Source organism: Hibiscus syriacus, unplaced genomic scaffold, assembly GCF_006381635.1.
Source record: "Hibiscus syriacus cultivar Baekdansim isolate YM2019G1 unplaced genomic scaffold, ASM638163v2 tig00000329_pilon, whole genome shotgun sequence".
NCBI lineage: Eukaryota > Viridiplantae > Streptophyta > Magnoliopsida > Malvales > Malvaceae > Hibiscus > Hibiscus syriacus.
Genome location: NW_024061782.1, coordinates 711,788 through 735,191, shown reverse-complemented (window position 1 = coordinate 735,191; position 23,404 = coordinate 711,788).

Below are 23,404 nucleotides of genomic sequence, written 5' to 3'. Positions count from 1 at the left end.
AGCCAAAACAAGGGGTTTTTAGCTACATAGTATCGATACTCTATTCATAGATCATCGATATTTTTCCTATATTGATGTCCAAAGGTGGGGTGTTATTACTGTCGTTAAGTTTCAAATTTTTGTAGTTTGTTTTGATATCGGTACTCGAGGTGTATTGATACTATATAAAGAAGAAGTATCATATCCTATGTAAGAGTATCAATACTGATTTATTTTTCCAAACATCAAATTTAATTTTGGTATTGGTACCTAAAGCGGTATCAGTACCCTAATGGAGAAATACCAATACTGCATTTAGGGGTATAAATACTATAAGGAAAGGTATCGATAATGTAAGGTTGATATCAATAATAAAGGGATTAATATCACTGCCATCATACTAAATTGGGCAAAAAGCTTAACTTTGGGTTAAAGGCTCGGGAAGTTCTAGGACCACCAAAACTTCTCTAATTAACTTACAAGTGACAACAACAAATGAATACAACAACTTAAGAAACTAATGAAATAAGATGCCATAAAATTTATGTCTTTGTGTGACTCTCAGGAAACAACGTGGACACCAGAGTTACTCTAATAAGTACGACGTTTTTCTTCTTTAAATAAAAATTTCCCAATATATCCCAGTTAGACCCAAGTCACTTATCTTTGCTGGTTAGATGAAGATGCCCCAAGTACTTCAAGGGTAAGCTGACTAGGCATACATTCTGATGAAAAAAATTTGGATCTCACCCTAGATACCCAAGGGTATCATAAGCAGGCTAGAGGGGTATGAGTCCTGAGATGCAACAAACCCTCTAACCACACCATGATGTCTACCTCAACTTGTGTGTTTAGTGTTCTTGTATGTTTATGTTTATGCCTGCTAGCATGGCCAAATACTGAATGCATGTTGTATAGTAGAGTTATTTGTGTGGCACTGAGCTTATGAGTCCAGCGTTCAGAATTTGTTTCTGTGCATAGGTACTTAGGAGATCACTCAAGGAGCTTATCATCGGTTAGTGATTCCAAATTTGTCAAGGCAAGATTACATCTTGAGTCTTTTTTAGAGGGCATATACTTTTCATAGACCTTATTGTATTCGAGACGTAACTCTATTTTGGTACACTTATTATGTTATTATTTTTGGATGTATTATGAGTTCCCCGCTTTTGTAAACTTTCTATACTTATGCTTTCATACATGGTTTAGAATGATAATATTTTTAAATAATGAGTATGATGTAATTTTTAAAAAATAGATTAACCACTTCGGTGATCCTGTGTAATGCTTTAATCCTTCTATCTCTGGGTCGAATCAAATTAAGGTGTTACACCATACCTATTAAAATGTGTGATGTCATAAAATCAATAAACACATAAAATAAATTTGTATAGTTTTAGTGAGATAATCAGCACATAACAAAACTTTTGGATGACAATTTTATTATCATAAATACAACATAGAAATTTTAACAATAAACATACCAAAAGAATGTGTGTCAATATATGAATAACATTAAATATAAGTCTAGTGTTATTCTTCCAAAAAATGGATACATGAATTCTTACGCCATTGTTAATAATACAAATAACACATAATAGTGGTCAATCTATCTGTCACTATCTAGGACATAAGTTTGACCAAATTGTCATTCCTCTGTTATTAAAAGATAGAAGTAGGGGTGTAAACGAGCCGAGTCGAGCTCGAGTATTGCTGAGCTCGACTCGACTCGAAAACTTTGAAATGAAGCTTGACTCGACTCGAAAACTCGCGAGCTTAAAATTTTCAAGCTCGACTCGAACTCGAAATCCTAAACTGAAGCTCGTGAGCAGCTCGAAAAGGCTCGAAATGAAAAAAATTTATTAAACTTCTCGATTGAAGCCTCAAACTCAAACTCGAACATGAACCTTAAATACAAGAAATCTTACTATATTTTTTTATAAAAAAATCAATACATAAATATTAATATTATTAATAATTTATTTCTAAAAAATAAAATCTTAATATATTATATTTTCGAGCTGCTCACGAGCTTTTCGAGTCGAATATCGAGTAGCTCGTTTCGGCTCGTTAAGAACTCGAGTCGAGCTCGAGCTCGAGTCGAGTCCATTCGATCCGAGTATTTATCGAGCCTTGATCGAGTCAATCTCGAGTAGCTCGCGATCTGTCTCGTCTCATTTATAGCCCTAGATAGAAGTCTTACAACACCCTTACAAGTTTTATGAACTCTATGATACATGATTGTCTCTATGATACATGAATTGTATCATGAAATCAATAAGGTAATCATGAGAACAATGAAAAAATAACATAACTTATCAATATCATTATTGAACTTATAGCTCCCAATACACATTATGATCTTATAGGTTTGATTTAGGTCTGGTGCTTCTCTCGGGCATCCACATATAGACATAGATGAACGTAACATATTTCAAAGACAGAAACATATGCTTATCATTTTATTAGTACACATATTGTCATTCTTGGTTACTCTAATTGAGTCAATAACATATATGTACATCACCTACATGATGATGATAAATAAAACATAATAACATAAAACAGTGACTATACTCACCTCAATTGAAGTAGTTTGATTTAGCTTGATTAAATATTTTCGGTAACTTTATATTTTCCTTTTAGAGTGATGATTTTCAATATATCATATGATCTATTTATGCAATTTTTTTAATTCTATCACTAACCTTAATTTGAATCCCATTTAGGGTTTAGAACTTATCTAAATTTAAATTCGATACTATCAATGAAAATATTATAACTCAAGAATTCTAAATATGTATTCACTTTTTAATTTGAGAGAGAGAAAGACCTTTAATTTTAGAGAAAACTTTAAGGTTAAAAGCTTCAAATAACATGTATAAAATTTTTGCAAGCTTTAAGACGATAAAGATAATCTTCCAAGCTTCTATAACCGGAGGAGGAAAATCACACCAAAAGATTTGCTAGTTTTAAACGAAATTAAAGAAAATGTAAAAATTCTCAATTATCGAAATATAAGAAATGACAAACTAATAGCTTATGCGCCAACTTAAAAATTGTAAAATTAGAACTTTAGGCATTCACCTTCTCACCACTAAAATATCATCACGGTCTAGTGAATCTTTAGCCATTTAACATTTTCTTTGTTTTCACTTTAGCACCTAGCTTTCATATTTTACTAAAATTTTTAAATTCTTCATTTATTCTACTTAGTCACTAAACCTTTATAAAAATCAATTATTATTTAATTCAACATAAAAATAAAATTAATTGAATTTTGAGAGATATCAAGAAAATGAATTAACATGTCAGAAATTAGACGTCATAAAAATTTTAGATCAATTTTTGGGTGTTATAACTCAATTCCTTAAGAAAATTTCTTCTTTGAATTTTACCTAAAATGAAAAGTTGGATATTGATCACACATCCGATCCTTTTAGCTTCGAAGTAACCTGTTCGAAATTGTGTTCCTCCACAAGACCTTAAGAAATAAAATCCTTGATTTGAGTTGCTAAACTTCTCGTACCAAAATATGAAAAGGTTTCTCTTCATATGTCAAGTCTGGATGAATCTCTATATACTCAGACTAAATACTATGATAAGGATCTGATCGATCTTTTTCACGCATAGAAATATGAGACACATGAATCCTACTAAACTATAGAGGTAGATCTAAGTGGTGAGCTACCGGGCTAATTCTTTCAATCACCTCATAAATGCCAATAAATCTTGGACTCAACTTTTTTTTTTTGTAGCCAAATCAAATAACTTTCTTCAATGGAGAAATATAAGAAAGAATTTCTCCCTAATATTATATTTAGGGATAATAATTTAACCATAAATTGATAGATTTTGACTTGATCTAACCCAATAAGATTGATCTTTTAAAAAATATTCAGGGTCGGTTGTATTTTATAAGGAGCGAGATTAGACCGGGTCAGGTGAGGGTTGAAAAAAATGTGACCCGAACCTACTCGATGATAATTATACAATTTCTTCAAATACATTTATAGATAATTACTATAATACCTAATTTTCTACTATTTTTTAATTATGTCATTATTTTATACCAAGTTAGATCGAATCAAATCAAATTTATAGTCTAAAATATCGAGTCTGATCAGGGTCGGGTGGAGAGTATATATGAGGTCAGGTGGAGGATATATGTTTATCAGACCGTGTTAAGAAATGGAATCTATGGTGGAAGAGGAAGCTGCACAATTTTGCTGTAGCAATTTCTTGTAGATTAAAGACCACTTAAAGCTAAATGAAGATGGTATCGAGGAGCTTGAGAGGTTCCCAACAGAGGTGCAACAATCTAGCTTACTCATAGCTAGAACATGTGTGCAATTTGAACGTTTAGATTTTGCTGAATTTATTCCTTCAAAACCCTCACTTTAGCATACACCCACATTAGAGTTAAAGCCTTTACCATCTCACCTTAAATATACTTATTTGGGTTGCAATACTTGCCTATGATAATCTCTTCTAGTCTTGAGCCTAAACATGAACGTAACTTGAAAAACATGTTATCCCAACATAAGAAAGCTTTAGGTTGGAATATGGCTGACCTGAAGGGTATAAGCCCTACTATTTGCAAGCATAAAATTCTTCTTGATGAATGCCACAATAATTATATTGAACCCCAAAGAAGGCTTAATCCAGTCATGAAAAAGGTGATGTTGAAGGAGATCATTAAATGGCTTGATGTTAGAGTTATTTACCCAATATCCAATAATTTATGGGTCATCCTGGTGCATATGTACCTAAGAAAGGAGGCATGATCGTGGTGAGCAATGAGGATAATTAGCTCCTACATACAAGAACCATCACGGGGTAGAGGATTTGTATGGACCATCAAAAGCTCAACAAGGCAACAAAGAAAGATCATTTTCCCTACCTTTCATCGATAAAATATTGGATTGATTGGGGGAAATCCTTTTATTACATCCTCGATGGATACTCAGGGTATAACCAGATTACTATAGCACGAGGATCAAGAGAAGACAACATTCATATTCCCCTACGGTACTTACGCTTTTAGGAAGATGCCTTTTGGACTATGCAATGCTCTAGTAACTTTCAAAGGTGATATTGGCCATTTTCTTAGACATGGTTGAAGAATTTTTGAAGATCGCTTTTTCATCTCTGAGATGATTTTGAAATATGATTGGGAAATCCAAAAAATGTTGATGTGAAGAAGCTGACTTAGTGCTAAATTGGGAGAAGTGTCACTTCATAGTGACTGAATGGATTGTTTTAGGCCACATGATCTCACAAAAAGGGATAGAGGTGGATAAAGCAAAGGTTGAAGTGATCGATAAGCTACTTCCACCCACCACAGTGAAGAGCATTAATTTTTTGGATACATGCAGGCTTTATAGAGATTCATAAAAGACTTCTCCAAAATCTCCAAGACTTTGTGCACTTTGCTACAACAAAATCAACCCTTCTTGTTTGATAAGGATTGCTACAACGCATTCAGGGAGAGAATTATCTCATCCTTAATCATTGTTCTCTCAGTTGGACTCCATCATTCAAGCTGATGTGTGATGCAAGTGACTAGGTTGGGGAGCAATGCTTGGGTAGCATCGAGGTAAAATCTTTCATGTTATTTATTATTCCATTCGTAATTTAAATGATGCACAAATCAATTACAAAACCACTGAGAAAGAGTTGCTTGCCGTGGTATTCACTTTTGATAAGTTTAGGGCATATTTAAAAGACACTAAGTTTATTTTTCATACTGATCATTTAACCATTAAATACTTAGTGACTAAAAAGGATGTCAAACCTAGTCTTATTAGGTGGATAATTATCTTGCAAGAATTTGACTTAGAGGTTAATGATTGAAAAGGCACTGAAAACCAAGTTGCTGATCATCTTTCTAGGCTAGAAAACAAGAGTGAATATGATGAAAACTAAAAAATTAAAGAGGAATTCTTTGACGAGAAAATATTATTTGTTGCGAATTCCTTGGTATGCTGATATTGTAAACTTTCTTGTTAGTGGTATTTTACCTCATGATTTGAACAGCCAGGGTAGGATGATATTCCGACATGATGTGAAATTCTATTAGTGAGACGAGCCTTATTTGTTCAAGAACTATGCCGATCAAATGATTATAAGGCACACATTTTGAAGGGGAAAAGGAGATCCTATTTCACTATCATACAACTTCTTGTGGAGGTCATTTTGAAGGGGTAATGATTGCTGTAAAGGTCTTACATTTTGGATTCTATTGGCACACACTATTCAAGGATGCGCCAAAGAACTAGAAACATCTTTAGAAGATATGAAATGCCATTACAAAATATCCTGAAGGTGAAACTCTTTGATGTATGGGGGATAGGCTTCATGTGACCGTTCCTTCATCATTTGGAGATTTGTACATCTTACTTGCAGTGGATTATGTGTCTAAATGGGTCGAGGCAGTGGATACATCAAATAATGACTCCAAGACTTTCCTCAAGTTTCTTTAGAAGAACATTTTCACGAGATCTAGAGCCCCTAGAGCCATCATAAGTGATGAACAACTCACTTTCACAACAAGCTCATTGACAAAGCATTACAAAGATATGGGGTAAGGCACAAAATTGCTATAACATACCATCCCCAAATTGATGGCCAAGTTGAGATCTCCAACTCAGAGATAAAGTAAATACTTGAAAAGATAGTTAACCCCAAAATAAAAGACTAGTATCTAAACTTTGTTGAAGCGTTATGGGCGTATCAAACAACCTTTAAGAAATCTCTTGGAATGTCCCCATTTAAGTTAGTATATGGCATGTCATGTCACTTTTCGGCGGAGCTAGACCACAAGGCCTACTGGGCTATCATAAAGCTCAATGTGGACACCCAACTAGTTGGAGAAAAAAGGTTATTGGAGTTGAATGTTATGAGGAATTTTGAGTTTAGGGTTATGGGAATGCTCGTTTGTACAAGGAGAAAACCAAGAAGTGGCATGACAAGCATCTTTTACCATAACATTTTCATGAAGGCTAACAAGTCTTCCTCTACAACTCTAGGCTCAAGCTATTCCCGACAATCTCAAATCACGTTAGTCAAACCCATTTGAAGTGCACAAGGTTTATCTTCACGGAGCTGTTGATATCAAGAACCTCGATGCTGGCACAATCTCAAGGTCAATGGCCAGCAACTGAAGGCCTACACTAGTGCTCATATCTTGTGTGACAAGTCATCATTCCTCCTCCATGACGCATAAGAGTTTGCATCCACCATCATTTTTCTTATTTTTCTATAGCATTTTTCTTTTATGATGTGTTCATAAATAAAATTTTTATTTTTATCTTACTCGTACCTTTTTTGTCTTTTATTTTTTATTTTATAACACTTGTTTCATATATTTTAGGGTTTTTATGTTGATTTTTTGACAGGTGGTGGCTTGGGATAAAGAGACAAGATAATTCCAAATTTGGTTAGGATTGTCCTTACTCTAACAAGAAAAGTTGAACCAAAACCCTAAATTTTCTTTCCTCAAGCTTTTGGGCAGCAAAAATGAAGAATTTTCCTTAAATTCAAATTTTAAATCCCACCAAATCAAATCACTTTTTACTTTCTCATATACCTCGCATCAAATCACATGTGAGGAAGAAGGCTTTGGCAATAAGTGATGCAAATTGTGAACTCACAAAAGTGGAGAAGATTTGTGCAACACCCCGGTGAAGTGGCTGTGACATTGGTGAAATAGTTCTACGCTAATCTCACCTACCCTCCTCAATTGTCTGTTTTCGTGAGAGGAGAGAAGATTTGATTCACCCCTTGCCATTAGTCAATTTTTCAAGATGAAGGACGTAGCGGATCAAAACTCCTCATTTGTTCAATGTGTGGACGAGGAAACCTATAAAGGGGTCCTCCAAGACTTGTGCTTCCAAGGCAGCAAATGAAAGGACTCCACTACAAGTAAGCCAACCATGGATCGAAGGTGCCTTAAACAAAAAGAAAAGTTGTGGAACCACTTATTGAAAGCTTACGTCCCACCACATGATAGTCTCGCAACCATGAATATTATTTCTCCACTCTATCATTGTTGGCCATTCCATAGACATCATAAAAATATTGTTATGAAGTTTATACTTGCCTCAAGAGAAAATCAAGTCCACTAATTTTTCCAAGTCTGATCACTGTGCTTTGTAGGAAGAAGAAGGTATATGAGGACTTGTTTGATGAGGTCATGCCTGAAAAAAGTGGCCTCACCAAATACAAGATCCCTGAGTAGTTAGGTTTCAATGAGGATGAACCAAATGAAACACTCAAACGCAGTGCGAAGACAATTGTTGCAGCAAGATTGACTGCTTTTATTGAGTTATCCAAACAAACCAAAGAACAAAGGCTTGATGGGTAATTTACAAACTTTTTCACCTATGTGAAGTAAAGAGATGCTCCCTCTGATGTTAGCCGATTTTCCTCTTTTCCCTGATCTTTACTTGCAACATCGAAGGATGCTGTAGCATTTTCTAAAGTTACAACATGCTAGAAGCAATTCAAGATGAGGAGATGACACCCACAGTGCGAATCCCAACTGAGCTCATCACTACCTGCCCTTCTTTAGTAATAGAAAAGGGAAAACACCAGTAGAAGATTAGTAGACCCAAGAGCCCCAGGTCAAGAAAGAGCATTATGAACAAGTTGAGAATGAACCTGATGAGTGAGGTGATGATATTCTTCCATTACTAGAAATTTCATAGTGCATCGACTAACTAATAACCAGAAGTCGCTTGAAAAGGTCAGTAGGTCATTGTTAGACTCCTCTTATTGAGGTGTTTGAGGCTAATACGCCACCACCCACTTCCCAAGAAATGAACAACCCAACGCTACACCAAGGAAAAAGCACGCCAAACACAAAGCGAGCAAGACAACTCTACCACTACCATAGTGAGGTACCTCCATTTCCATTTGCATTTCATGTTGTTTGGTTTAATTTAGTTCTCATGAATTGATGACACTACATCTTTCAAGTTTGGGGGAGGTAGTGTTCATAGTTGGGCATATGCATTTATATTTATCAACAGATTTTTGCTATAGAACTTATAGTTTTTATTCTTCTTATGGCAGTGATTGAATGTATATAACTGTTGAAACTGGTAGAATTGACTTTAGGATTGAACTCTTACACGATTACATGTTCTCCATGCTTAAGGATTTTAGAAACTTTTTATGAAAGAACTCTTTCATGCCTTAGTATGAACTGATGTTAATAAACGTAAATGATAAATGATAGCAATAAAAGGATTAAATTAAACTTCCTTGTGCTCATTGACTGTGTTGAATTATGAATAAATGCTTCAGCATAACCGTAGAGAGACACTCCTCTTCGCTATACATTGCCTGGAAACCCCTTTTAATAAATGACATCAATGGCAAATGATTGAATGATCGTAGTCACCTGATGACTTTGTCTACTAGCTCGGGGATGAAATGTTTGTTCCAGTTCATCTAGAGTTAAGGACATTAGGTGTGATAGGCTGACTCTCCTCGTAGTATTGTAAAAAAAAGAAAATAAATTAAAGAAATGAGAGTAGTTGTGTGCTTAAAGGTTAAAAAATACTAGGGCAGACTGGAGAACTTAGAAATTTTCTAACTTTGTTAAGCATTGATTGGATGCAATTACGCACACAAGTGCAAAGAACCTATTCTTAGGGAAAATTTCTTAAAATCTCAATGTGTCTAGCATGTTGAAGCCAATTGTTTCTGAGGGCTAAATTTTATACCTTACAATTGTCTTGGAGTGAACTTTTCCATAACATTTATTCTGTTGATTACTATTAATCACTTGAGGTCAAGTAATAGTTTAAGTTTGGGGGTGTGATAACCCCATAAAAATTCTATATTTCATGCCTTTTTACTTAGATTATTGATTGTTTAAGAGCCCATTTAGTTGCATATTGTTGCATTTAGACCCATGTAGTTGCATATGGTGGTGTTATTTTGCTTGCAGCATTTTATTCATGAAATTGGTGCTGCTTAAAGGGAAATGTGGTGTTCTAGTGATGATGTGCAGATAAATAGGACTGAAGAAGAATTGGAGTAACGCTACAACATTTTGTACGACATTCTTAGGTGTAGAAAATAACAAAAAATATGAATATATTTTGATGATTGTTGCTAGCTGTCCAACCCACATGTGAATCCCTTTTCCAGTCATGCCTAGCCCACACATGTGAAAGAAATATTCTATTAAGGTACAAAAGGAATTAGGGCATTAAATCCTAGGAGCCTCCACTATATAAAGATAAGGACACCTTATTTTAAAGGAGCTTTTGCAAAGTATGAGATAAGAGAGAGGAAGATTCAACTGCAACAAGAACTCTATTTTTCTTTTCTTACTCCCTTTGTGGTTTCCTCCATGTAACTTCCAAAAATCTAAGTTAGTAGTTCGGGTCGGTAATCGGGTAATTTCAGGGATTTTCGATAAAAATATGATTTTTTTAGATTTCTAAAATTATAAATATTATGGGTAAGTGTTTAAATGATTTTTGGAATATTAAATATGATTTTTAATAAATATAAAAATGGATTTTATGAAGTGACTTAATCGAATAAATTGGAAATATTGATATTGATGGCTAAATTGTAAAATGATCAAATATCAAAATCTATGAAACTAGTTTTACCATGACTTATATTTCTTCATCTTTCCCTCCCTTTTTAACCGTAAGTTTCATTCTCCCTTTGCATTAATTCTAAGCTAGATTCATTCTCATAATTATTTCTAATTTATCATTTGTAACTACATTCTCAATTCTTTTCATTATCTTCATCAAAACAATAAAGAAAACTGATCTCAATTTCCTCTCCCATGGCCGAATTCTCCCTTCTCCATTTCTATCAAATTTCTTGCTGATTTTTTACTTATTCTTTCTTGATTTCCTTCATAAATTCTATTTTCTTCATTTCGTTACCATTGCCGCCCATCCATTTCTCTATTGGTGTTGCCATTGATTCTTCTTCTTCTTCTTCTTCTTCTTCTTTTCCTTTATCTTCTTCATCTTTCTTTCACCATTTCCAGCAAGGAAACTTCTTAATCTTGGTTCCTTTTTTTTGATTCAATCATTAAAGATCCACTTTGATAATGATCTTGAATGTCATTGATTTTAAAAATGAGTTTGCAAAATAAAAATGATTTTCGAATTTAATTAGCGTGCTAATTTTTCATAGGTGATTATGAGGTTTTATTTATGTAATTAATATGTTTTGGGGATGATTATAGTCATACTAAATCAGTTTTTCAATTGATAATGATTTGGATATTGATTTCTTTAAAACAAGCTTGATTTCGGTGTTTTTCAGAAATCCGGGAGTTGTGACAATTGCTGTTGTTATTTTGGGATTTAATTGTGTTTAGGTTCTTATTTTGAGTGTTATTGATCATCTTTAATCAATTTAAAGTAGTTTCATTGAGTTGGGATGCTTAGATCGTGTCATCAGTAAGATTTTTGATCTTTCGGTTGTTTTTTGTTATGTTTTAAAAGCAGAATTTTCTGTCTATTTTTGATGGTTTTTTGCAATTTTGATTTGATTTATAAGGTTCCTAAGTTGTTTATGATTGAGGAAAAATGGTTCATCAATTGTTTGTGGTCATTTAGTTAGCATTTGGGTCAAATCGTATGATTGCGCTATCGAGGTGAGTGGCTGTCCATTCGCTTATGATGACTATGTTTAATGTTGAATGAAGGTTTAATTATGTGTGAAATTTGAATTTCAGGTTCTAAATTTGGTATACTTTTTTGTTGATAATTGATTGTGCAAATTCATGATGTGTAGATTGAAGTATGTGATCAAAGTGAGCATGTATTTTATGACATGATTTATGTAACATTGGAAGTGAATGATCATTGTGAGCATATGTATATAAGTATGAGAAATGTGAGTTAAGACACATTAAAAGAATATGATTGAGATAAATATGTGAATTGCGATATGTTAATTGTATGTTGTGATACATTGGAATCAAGTGATATTTGTAAGCATGTGTATTAAAGCATGTTTAATATGAGTTAAGATGTAATGAAAGTATGTGATCATTGTTAGTTTATATATATGACATGGCATGATGGTTATGAATTATGGTTCATTGGAAGAATGTGGTTCATGGAATATGAATTGGAAATGTGAACTTTGACATGTGTATTGAATATGTGTTACATGTGATCCATAGTGGTTTAGAAATTTTATTTTGAAAGTGTATAAATATGAATGTGTTAAGGATGAATGGACAACTCCACTATCCATGAATGAGTGAACAACTTGCTGTCTATATAAGGATGACAACCATATTCGATAAGTGTTTCAAAATGTGTTTGAAAGTGTATATGTGTATAAGCTATTGATAACCCATAAAAGGCTATATTTTGTGCCTTATTACTTAAGTTATTGATTGTTTAAAAGCTCATTTAACTACATTTTATTCACGAAATTGGTGCTTCTTAAAGGGAAATGTAATGTTTTGGTGATGATGTGTGCTGGTAAATGAGGCTAGAGGAGAATTAGAAAATGCCACAACACTCTCGATAGCATTCCTGGGCAGAAAATGTGTAGCATTCTAGACGACAGTCCGGGCACAAAAAGGACAAAACTCTGAAGAAATTTTCTTGTGTTGTCGCGTGAATTCCTTTTGTCAGCTATCCAACCCACACATGTGAAGGAAATGATCCTTTAGGGTACAAATGGAACTTGGGCATAAAACTCTAGGATCCCTTAGTATAAATAGATTATGATACCTCATTTTAAGGGAGTTTGGAAAGTAAGAGATAAGAGATAAAAGAAGCAGTGATTGCACGAATTTCTCCAATTTTCTTCCCTTCTTCCTCTTCTTTCATGGTGTCCTCCACAACCAAGATCTAATGGGATAACAAGCTAGGCCTTTGAGAGAAGATATCTTTTTTAAGGCGGTTTAAAGCTCACGGCAGCTCACGGTTTAGAAGTTTTCCTTCTCCTTTGTGATTTTCACTTCTATTTACTTTGTGGGTTGTAATGAAACAAATGTTAACGATGGATAATTTTAGCCTCGCCATGAACTAACTTATTTAGCATGGGTTTACTTTGGATGATTATGTTTTGTTTGAATGAATGGTTTGAGGTTTTCTATGTTTAAATGCCTAGTCTGTCCATTGTTTAATTACTTAGATTTGTAAGAAATTTTGAGAGTTATCCATTTTCTATGTTTGATGCTTAATATCAAGAGAGTTAGGCTGAAATCAATGTGAACAATGAGGCTGAGCTGGGAAGTAAGTCCCTAACTTGCCTTAGAGATAAAGATAATATTCAATCACTAAAAGGGGTTGGACTTATTGATATTATTAAGTTGTTGTTTACACTGAGAGGTATTACCGTAGCATTTTCACTATCAGGTTCCTTACTAGAGATAGCCTAGGGACACTTTAGAAAACTCTGAGGAGCAGTATACTTATGGAAATATGTGAACCATTCTAGAAGATAAGATATATGATTCTTTTGTAAGCCCAATTTATCTTTCTTGTAGCTTGTTTGTGAGAGGTTGTCAAGTTATATTTTCTCATACTCTAGTGCTCAACGTAATTTTTCCATATCATTTTTTACTTTTTACCATATCATTCTTTATTGCTTGTTATAGCATTTCACCCTATGCTTCAACACCTTGCCGTAACATTTTTACTTAATTGTTTATACCATCTTACATTTTAGTTTATTTTATAATTCATTGTATAAACCTACTCGAAGTCTCTCAAATCCATATAGAGATGATATTCACTAACTACTATATTACTTGTTTGATTGTGTAGACTTGCACAATTTGCGTGCCATAACATAGTACATCCATACACACAACAAGTTTTCGGCAACCGTTGCAGGAATTAACAATTGGTATTTTAAGTTTAGTTTTTGCATTATTTTATTTTGTCTTTTTGCATAGATTTACTTGTTATTTTTGTTTACTTTTTCAGGTGTTGTGCTGTTGCATGACCCAAGGAAGACCTAAAGAACTGATTGAAATATTATTTCTTTGAAGAAAACATACTCAAAGAACCATGTACGGAGTTTAAAATCAAGTGGAGGATCTTGCAATTCCAAATGCTATAGTAATTCACAATGATGAGGTTGTAACTCGACTAAGAACTATTAGAGATTATTTAGCACCTATATTGGATGATTCAACTCCGAGATTGTAGCTCCAATGATTCAGTCAGCCCAATTCGAGCTCAAACCTCTGGTGTTCAACATGTTGAACTCGATTGGATAGTTTGGTGGTACGCCTCATGAGAATGCAAGGCATCATATTCGATCATTTCTAGAGGTATGTGACTGCTTTTGGAAACAAGGTGTGCATGAAGATGTGCTAAAATTGAAGTTATTTCCATACTTTGAGAGACCGAGCAAGGGTATGGCTTAGTGGAGTTCTATTCGGTTTGAGGGAATCATGGTCAAACTTGTGTAAAAGTTTTATGCTGCGGTATAATCCACCCAACATCAACACCCAACTAAGGAATGACATTGATTCCTATAGTCAAGCTGATGATGACTCAATGTACGAGTGTTGGGATAGATACAACGGACTTTTATGGAAGTCCATAAACCATGGATTCCATGAATATATGCAAGTTTTTATGTTCTACCATGGTGTGAATGCTCCAATGAGGATAATGCTAGATGCTTCAGCAAATGGAACTTTGCTGGACAAGCCACCTAAAGAAGCGTTTGATATCATTGATAGGAAAGCAAACAATGACTACCAAATCCCTTCTTTGAGGCTACGAATGGGGAGGAAAGCTCATGGAACATTTGAGTTGGATGCTAAAGATTCCGTATTAGCTCAATTATCAACAATTACTAACATGTTAAAGAATCTCCAACGCCTTATTGAGGTGAAGGAAGTCAAAGTTGCATGCTTTTCTTGTGTTCTTTTCCATGACAATCATCTTGTAAGAAAATGCCTTGACAACCACGAGTCTACCAACAACGTGGGGAAATACAATAGGAGTAACAACGACTCCTACTCGAACACTTACAGCCCATGATGGAATTAGCATCCTAATCTTTCTTGGGGGAATTAAGGAAAATAATGCCTGCAGATCGAATCTGTTAGAACTGGCAGCGTACCCCATGGCACAGCGGAAACAAAACTCGATGGTCTCACCAACGATCCATGTTCAATAAATCTGAAAACAGGAGGAAAAGGATACAAATACTTACATTGGGTTCTTTGAAAAACAACAAGATTGCAGTAACGATAATAGTGATCATGAACAAATTGATTCACAAGCCTCCACGAAAACGTCTTGACCTCTAGTTGGTTCACTCGATTGAGAGCAAATATTTTTTTACTTATTCTCAAAAACCGTTTTGAGAAAATCAACTAAAAGATCAAGAAGAAGGGCTGCTAGACCCGTACTTATCTTTATGTATAAGAGTTACCTTACCCTTTAGGGTTTTTAAATTTTGAATAAATATTCATTAAAAGAGTTGTAATCTGAATTACATTCTTTTAATGTCCACTTATTTTATTTGGATAAAATAAATTTTGAATTAATTAAATTATATGTATATCAAATATACATATATTAACTCTAATTGCATTGTACAATTTAATATTTGCTCATTTCAACCTTAGGGTGTGACCATGTAGGTTCTTGTAATATTACTTGTAATTATTAAAACCATTCTAATTATTATAAACAATGAGTGACATCTAGCAATATATCATTGTTAACTAAGTTACAAAAAATCCTGATTTTGACATATCATCTTCGTGACTGACTCTTTTATGTACTATATCCTTTTGTCCTTTATATCTAGAATAGGCACAAGTCTTGGAATATTCACACTTGTATAACCCATCTATTATTTCTTGATATCTAGAGTAAACTATAATTAACGAATAATTTGTGATATCTCATATCAACTTATTCGAGCATGGCCCTGCATTTCTAATCTCACTCAATCAAGTGGCATGTGATATATTTTCTATTATGTAGGAAGGCCAAATCCTATCTTAATCATTCACATCCTACTACATATATCGAGATATGTTCAATATCGGTCTTTATAGTGCAACCAATTATAGAGCATGTCTAACTATATCAAAACATACAACAATATATGTTGAAGTAGTAATGATCTCAAGTTTGAGGATCATACATATAGTCATCACCATGAGCAATGTTGTAACCATCACATAATAATCTAAGACATATGCTCATAGTGGGTCAATCTAATATGTCATTCTCTAACAACATACTCATGCATCGATTCTGACATCTCTATATCAATGACAATTCATTGTCATCAATCAAAAACACGTTAGTCTTAAACATAATATTATTTCCCATACCCATAATAATATTTGACTAAAGATATTTAATAATAATCATATTATCATATGGACTTTATTATCTTTCAGTTTATGTTAGACACAAATATATAACTGAAAATAATAGTGGTAATGCCTTTATTTAATAAAATCAGTAAATAAAATGTCTCCGTACAATCATTATATGGTTGGTATTTGGGCATACTCTAACAATATCCCACTAGCACAAAGACCCATCACTCACATATCTAATATCGAGTGACTCAGTGTGACGATCATGCTTCTGCTGTGCCAGAGGCTTCGTTATGGGATCAACAATGTTTTCATCCATGCGTACTTTGCATATTTCCACATCTCCTCGATCTATAATCTTTCGAATGAGATGGAAGCGCCTAAGAATATGTTTGGACCATTGATGAGATATGGGTTCCTTTGCTTGTGCAATGGATCCATTATTGTCACAATGAAGTTCTATAACATTCAATATGCTGGAAACAACCCCTAGTTTAGATATGAAATTGTTGATCTAAACAACCTCTTTTTTCGCTTCATTGGTTACAATGTATTCAACCACTATCATAGAATCAACTAACGTGTCTTGCTTTGAACTCTTCCATCTTACAGTACCTCCATTATAACAAAACACAAAACCTGATTGTGAGTCATACTTGTCAGTTTGGAAGCTGATGCCAGTATAACCTTTTACACTAAGCTCTTCTTCGCCTCTATAGACATGAAATGTATCCTTAGTTCTTCTTAAGTACTTAAGGATATTTTTAACTACAACCCAATGACCTTCACCAGGATTTACTTGATACCGACTTCTCATGCTTAAGGTATACAATACGTCTGGTCAAATACATATCATGGCATACATGATAGAACCAATAGCTGAAGCATATGGAATATTATTCATTCGTTCTCTTCTTGTGGAGTTGATGGACATATTTACTTTGAAAGAGAAATACCATGTCTCATAGGCAAAAATCCTTTCTTGGATTCTTCCAAATTAAACCTTTTTAGCACTTTGTCTATATATGTACTTTGACTCAGACCCAGGAATCGTCTTGGTCTATCTCTATAGATCTTAACTCCTAAGATATATGCCTTACCCAAATCTTTCATAGAAAAAACTACCAAACCAAGTCTTAACAGACTAAAATAGGTATATCATTTCCTATGATGAGTATGTTGTCTACATATAAGATTAGGAAACAAATAATGCTTTTACTAGCATTCTTGTAAATAGAAGGTTCATATTTGTTTTTGAAAAACCAAACTCTTTGATTGCATCATTAAAACGAAGATTCCAGCTTCGAGAAGCTTGCTTTAGTTCACAAATGGACCTCTGTAGTTTACAAACATTTCCAGCATTTCCTGGAGTGACAAAGCCTTTTGGTTGTGATATTCACATCCTCTTCGAGTTTTCCATTAATGAAAGTGATTTTGACGTCCATTTGCCATATTTCATAATCATGAAATGCAGCTATTGAAAGTAAAATTCGAATGGATTTAAAAATAACAATAGGGGAAAATGTTTCGTCATAGTATATACCATGAACTTGTCGAAAACCTTTATCGACTTATCACCCATTGTAAGTGTTTGCATTACTATCCATGTCGATTTTCTTCTTGAAAACCCATTTGAACCCTATAGGTTTGACCCCTTCAGTTGGTTCAACCAAAGTCCATACATGGTTTTCAGACATGGAATCCATCTCAGATTTCATGGCTTTAAGGTATTTCTCAGTCTGGGCTTGATACTACCTCTTGATAATCTCTAGGCTCATCTTAATCCATAAGATGAACATCTTCATGCATGGTAATGAGAAATCCATATCTATGAGGTACATAACGTTCTCTTGTGGATCTCCGCAATGGTTGTGTTTCTAAATCTGTTGATTGTTCCTCAACTACTTGTGGAACCTTTTCAACCTTTGGGTCATTGATATTTTGTTCTTGAACTTTTTCAAGTTCAACGTTTATTCTCTTTTATTTCTTTGAGAGAAATACTCTTTCGAGGAAAACTCCCATTCGAACAACAAACACTTTGTTCTCGTTAGAGTTGGAGAAAAAATATACTTTTGTTTCTTTAGGATATTCAATAAATATACACTTATAAGATTTAGGTTCGAGCTTTGTAGATCTGATATTTGGCATAAGCTTCGTAACTCCAAATCTTTATAGAAGACATACTAGGTCACTTCCCAGTCCATATCTCATATGGTGTCTTTTGAACCGATTTAGATGGAACACGATTTAGTGTTAAAGCAACTGTTTCTAGTGTATGTCCCCAGAAAGAAGTCAAAAGATCACTATGACTCATCGTCGATCGAACCATGTCTAAGAGAGTTTGATTCATTCTCAGAAACCCCATTTCACTGTGGAGTACCAGTGATGTAAGCTATAAGACAATCCCACACTCTTTAAGAGTTCATCAATTTTTATGCTCAATATCTCCACCTCGATCCGATCAAAGTGTCTTAATACTTTTTCCTAATTGATTATGTACTTCATTTTTGAATTCTTTAAACTTTTCAAGTGCTTCGTATTTATGGAGCATAAGATAAAATATCCATACCGACTGAAGCCATCAGTGAATTTAATGAAGTATTGGAATTTGCCTCTAGCTTACGTTTCTTTAACCCACATACATGACTATGTATTAATCCCAATAAATCACTTTCTTGTTCATCTTTACTATTAAAGAATAGTCATTTTTCCCAATAAGCATGATTCACATACATCATATTGTTTGAGAATAAATGAATTTAAGAATCCATCTTTATGGAGCTTTGATATGCATTACTCCCTTATATGGCCTAAACAACAGTGCCAAAGACAAGTTTGATTTGAGTCATTTGTCTTTGATCTTTTCGTATTTATGTTATAAATAGTATTTTCTTGATCCAAAATATAGAGACCATTAACCAACTGTGCCGAACTACAAAAAAATTATCGAGATAAAAAGAACAATAATTATTCTTAATAATGATATCAGAGCCAATCTTGTCCAAACAAGAAACAGAAATAATGTTTAGTCAAACTAGGCATAAAATAACACTCATCTAAATCTAAATCAAGTCCACTAGGTAAAGAAAAACATATGTCACTATAGCTAATGCAACGACTCTTGCTCTATTTCCCACTCGTAGGTCAATGTCTCCTTTAGCCAGATTCATTCTTGCAGTCCTTGTACAGAAGTAAAAATGTGAGAACCAAAATCGGTATCTAATACCCAATAAGTAGATGTTGATAAATTAACATCAATAACATAAATACATTAAACAAACGTTTTGTTTGCTTTTACCTTTTTGACCTCTTCTAGGTAAACAGGGAAAGTTCTTTTCTAGTGTCTGGTCTTTCGTAATGGAAACATTTTTCTTCCTTGTTAACTCCTCCTTTGGGCTTGGGCATATCATTACCCTTAGACTTTGCTACTGTTTTATTCTTTTCATTTCCTTTGTCCTTGTGTACCATCAGAATGGGTTTAGGTCCAACCTTTTCATGTTACTTTCAACAGTTCATAACATGCCAAGTAACTATGGCAAAGTCTTGTTCATTTCATTCATATTGAAAGTAAGGACAAATTGGTTGAAGCTATCTGACAACGATTGCAAGATGACATCAGTGGCCAATTCATCATTGAGTGGAAATCCCAACTTCTCCAACGTTTGGATATAGTCCATCATCTTAATGACGTGAGCTCATAAGAATATCCTTCACTCATTTTGCATTAAAATAGAGCTTTAGAGGTCTCGTACCTCTCTTAACGTGCTTGCCCCTCATATAATTACTTGAGATTTTGAATCATCTCATATGCAACCATATCCTCATGTTTATTTAGAAACTCAAGAGTCATGGTGTAACATCCTCAATACCAGGTTAGTGACTAAATTGTAAATTTATAGAATTTAGTGATTAAAGTAGAATAATTGAATAGTTCAAGGACTTATATAAAATATGGTGTCGGATCAAATTGAAAAGAAGGAGGAATAGAAGGATAAAATGGTCATTTGCAAGGAAAATAATTAAGTTTGGTTATATATATGTTAACCACGTGGAAGGGAAAAGGAAATGAAGTGAGTTCTAGAGTTCTCTTCATCTTTCTTCTTTCTTCTCAATGTAAGCCAGAGAAAAGGTGAGTTTTCTGGTTAGTTAATTAATTGTTGATTTTAAGGTTGGGTTTTGATCATTGGATGATAACTAATCTTAGGGAAAACTTAAGTTATCTTAAAATCAAAAGATGATGGAGTTAAGGGAAAATAAAGATTAGGAGTTTTTGAATGAGATTTTGAAATAAAGTTTATAATTAGAATTGGAAGTTAGATTTGACTTGTCATCATCTAAATAAGGAATATGAAGTGTTAGAATTAGATTTAAAACATGTTGATATTTGAGTATGATTCTTGAATGCCATATAAATGATATGATATTGAGTTTAAAGAAATGATTATTGAGTAGTAATGAGTGTAAGTATGTGTATGAAAGTTAGGAATATTAAAGAAGGTGAAACATGAAGTGTTGAGCTGAAAATGAAGTGATTTTCGTGCTCAAAATGTAATTTCTGGGCTGTGTGTATCGGTACACATTCATGAATGGGTACCGATGCACTCTCAAATGAAATAAAAACATCGAATGCAATAAGTGCATCGATACACCCTTAAGATAAAAATATCGAATGTAATTTGTGTACTGATGCATAGGTAGTGCATCGATACACACATTAAGGGTTGCATCGATACACTGTGGAGTGTACCGATGCCTACCTTAATTAAGAAATGAAAGTAGCCTTTCTCTTAGTCTAAGAAGTGAATGATTAGAATATATCAATTATTATATTGATATGTATCAATCTATTATTATGTAGATTTAGTGCGTAATCCTATAATGGATCAATCAAAGAATTAGTATCAAGTCAAAGCAAGTAAGGCTAAGGTGAGTGCATATCCTAGATGGAATTGTATCGAGATAAGACTTGTGATGAGTCTATCTCTTATAGTTAAACTTATGATTTCATATTCATGCACATGCATACCTATATATATGTATTAATGTTATAGTGATCTCATGCATAATTCATCCATGCTTTAACATGTACCATATGAATGAATGCCATTATAAGAGAATCAAACCAGGGATGTGAAATATGGAAGTGATCGTATATGTGCATATGAAGTGACTTATGTGTTTACATGAAAAGAGATAAAAGAGATATAAAAATGAGAATTGTATTTATAATTAAGCCCATGTTATTTAATATGAGAGCTGTAGGTATAATTGGCATGCCAAGAGTCGAGGGATTATCAGTGGTCCTTCGGGACATAGTGGTCCTTCGGTACAAATATTCAGTGTCCCTAGTGGGAATTTATTCGAGCTGTGGTGACATCATTCGAGCACAACCTCATTGTACTCACGTACCTCCTGTTCTCAATAATGTACATTGACATCTAAAAATAAATTAAATGAAAATTATTATAAGAAGTGAAAGTTCATTTTGTGCATATCATAATCATATGTAATGGTGTAGTATACTTGTACATTGCAATGTCATAATAGATTGATGGTAGCACATGTTCATGATTTTAATGTATGTGTTTATTATTATGCCTCACTAAGTCTATGACTTAGCGTGTAAGTGATTTACACGTATGTACCAATAATCAGGAAGAGCAGAAATAGGAGTAGCAAGGACATCATCACTGCTAGAAGATCATATCAGAAGTAACTGATAAAGTATGTATTTTATTGTGTATAGTGTGTTGGCATGTAAGAAATGTGTTAGTTACGAATTCTCTGATCGATTTTGTTTTGTTATGGTCAACTTATGTAAAGCAACAATTTTTTTTAATGAAAGTTTAAAACTTCTTTGGTTTTCTTTAAGAGTCAAAGTTTAAAAAGTTAATGTGACGTCTCAGACTCATATCTGGGTTGGGGTGTTACATTTAATGGTATCAGAGCTACGGTTTAGTCAATTATCGGCATAAACCGAAGTCTAGAGTGTCCCATAAGGTATACATGCCAACAAAATAGTGAAAGCTTCTGATATGATATAATAGTAAGTATATTGTTTTGCTAATAGAACGATATGATTATGTTTTTATAGATGTCCGTACATAGTAGTTCTAGAAGTGAAGCGTGAGGAGATAGGGCCGCTGAAAGTAGTAATTCACATACCCTGGCCAGGCAGAGTGCCTGTGAGTGATCAAGATATGTTATTTATGACATTGGACGCAATTTTGGTGCGTTTCCAACCTCCTGCTACTTAAACTCCGAGAATGAATGTTGCTAAGCAGTTGAAGGGTTTAAGAGCTCCAGAGTTTAGAGGTGAAGCCGAAGAAGGTCATGTTGCTGTAAAATTTTGGCTCAATGATGTAAAAATCATGTTGGAAGGACTTCTTTGTTTCGATGCTGAGAAGGTCGATGGTGTGATTTCCTTGCTTATAGGGCAAGCGAGGATTTGGTGGACCAACGTTACATTGAGAATGTCTGGTGATCAAGTAACTTGGTCCTTATTTTCAGAAGAATTCAAGCATAAATACATCGGAGATTAGTTTATCCGACAGATGAAGCAAGAGTTCATGAATTTAAAACAATGGAACTGTACAGTGTATAAATACGAGTGTGAATTCAACAAGTTGGGTCACTTTGCTACCGAACTCATTCCAACAGAGAAAGATGCTTGTTATTGGTTTGTGGAAGGTTTACGTCCAAGATTGAAAGAGATGTTAATTGTGTTAAATCTATCTTCATTTCAAGAAGTAGTGAACTGTGCCAAAGCTCTGGAGGGGCTCAAAACGAAAGATTTGGAGATTCAGAGCTCAAACATAAAAAAGGACGGTGATGCACCATAAAAAAGGGGTAGATATGTCAATTTTCAACCCTAAGCTAGATCAAATCAATGACATCCTCTGCTAGAGGATCAAATTCATTGAGGGGAAGACAAACTCAATCAGTGGGATCTGGAGCTGGAAAATCTAATCAGAGCTAATTCAGACAATGCCCATATTGTGGAAGGAATCACTGGGGATATGTAGAATGATTTCTGGAGCCTGCTTTAAATGTGGGGACACTGGGCATTTTGTTCGGGATTGTCCTATGATAGCGGGTGCATCT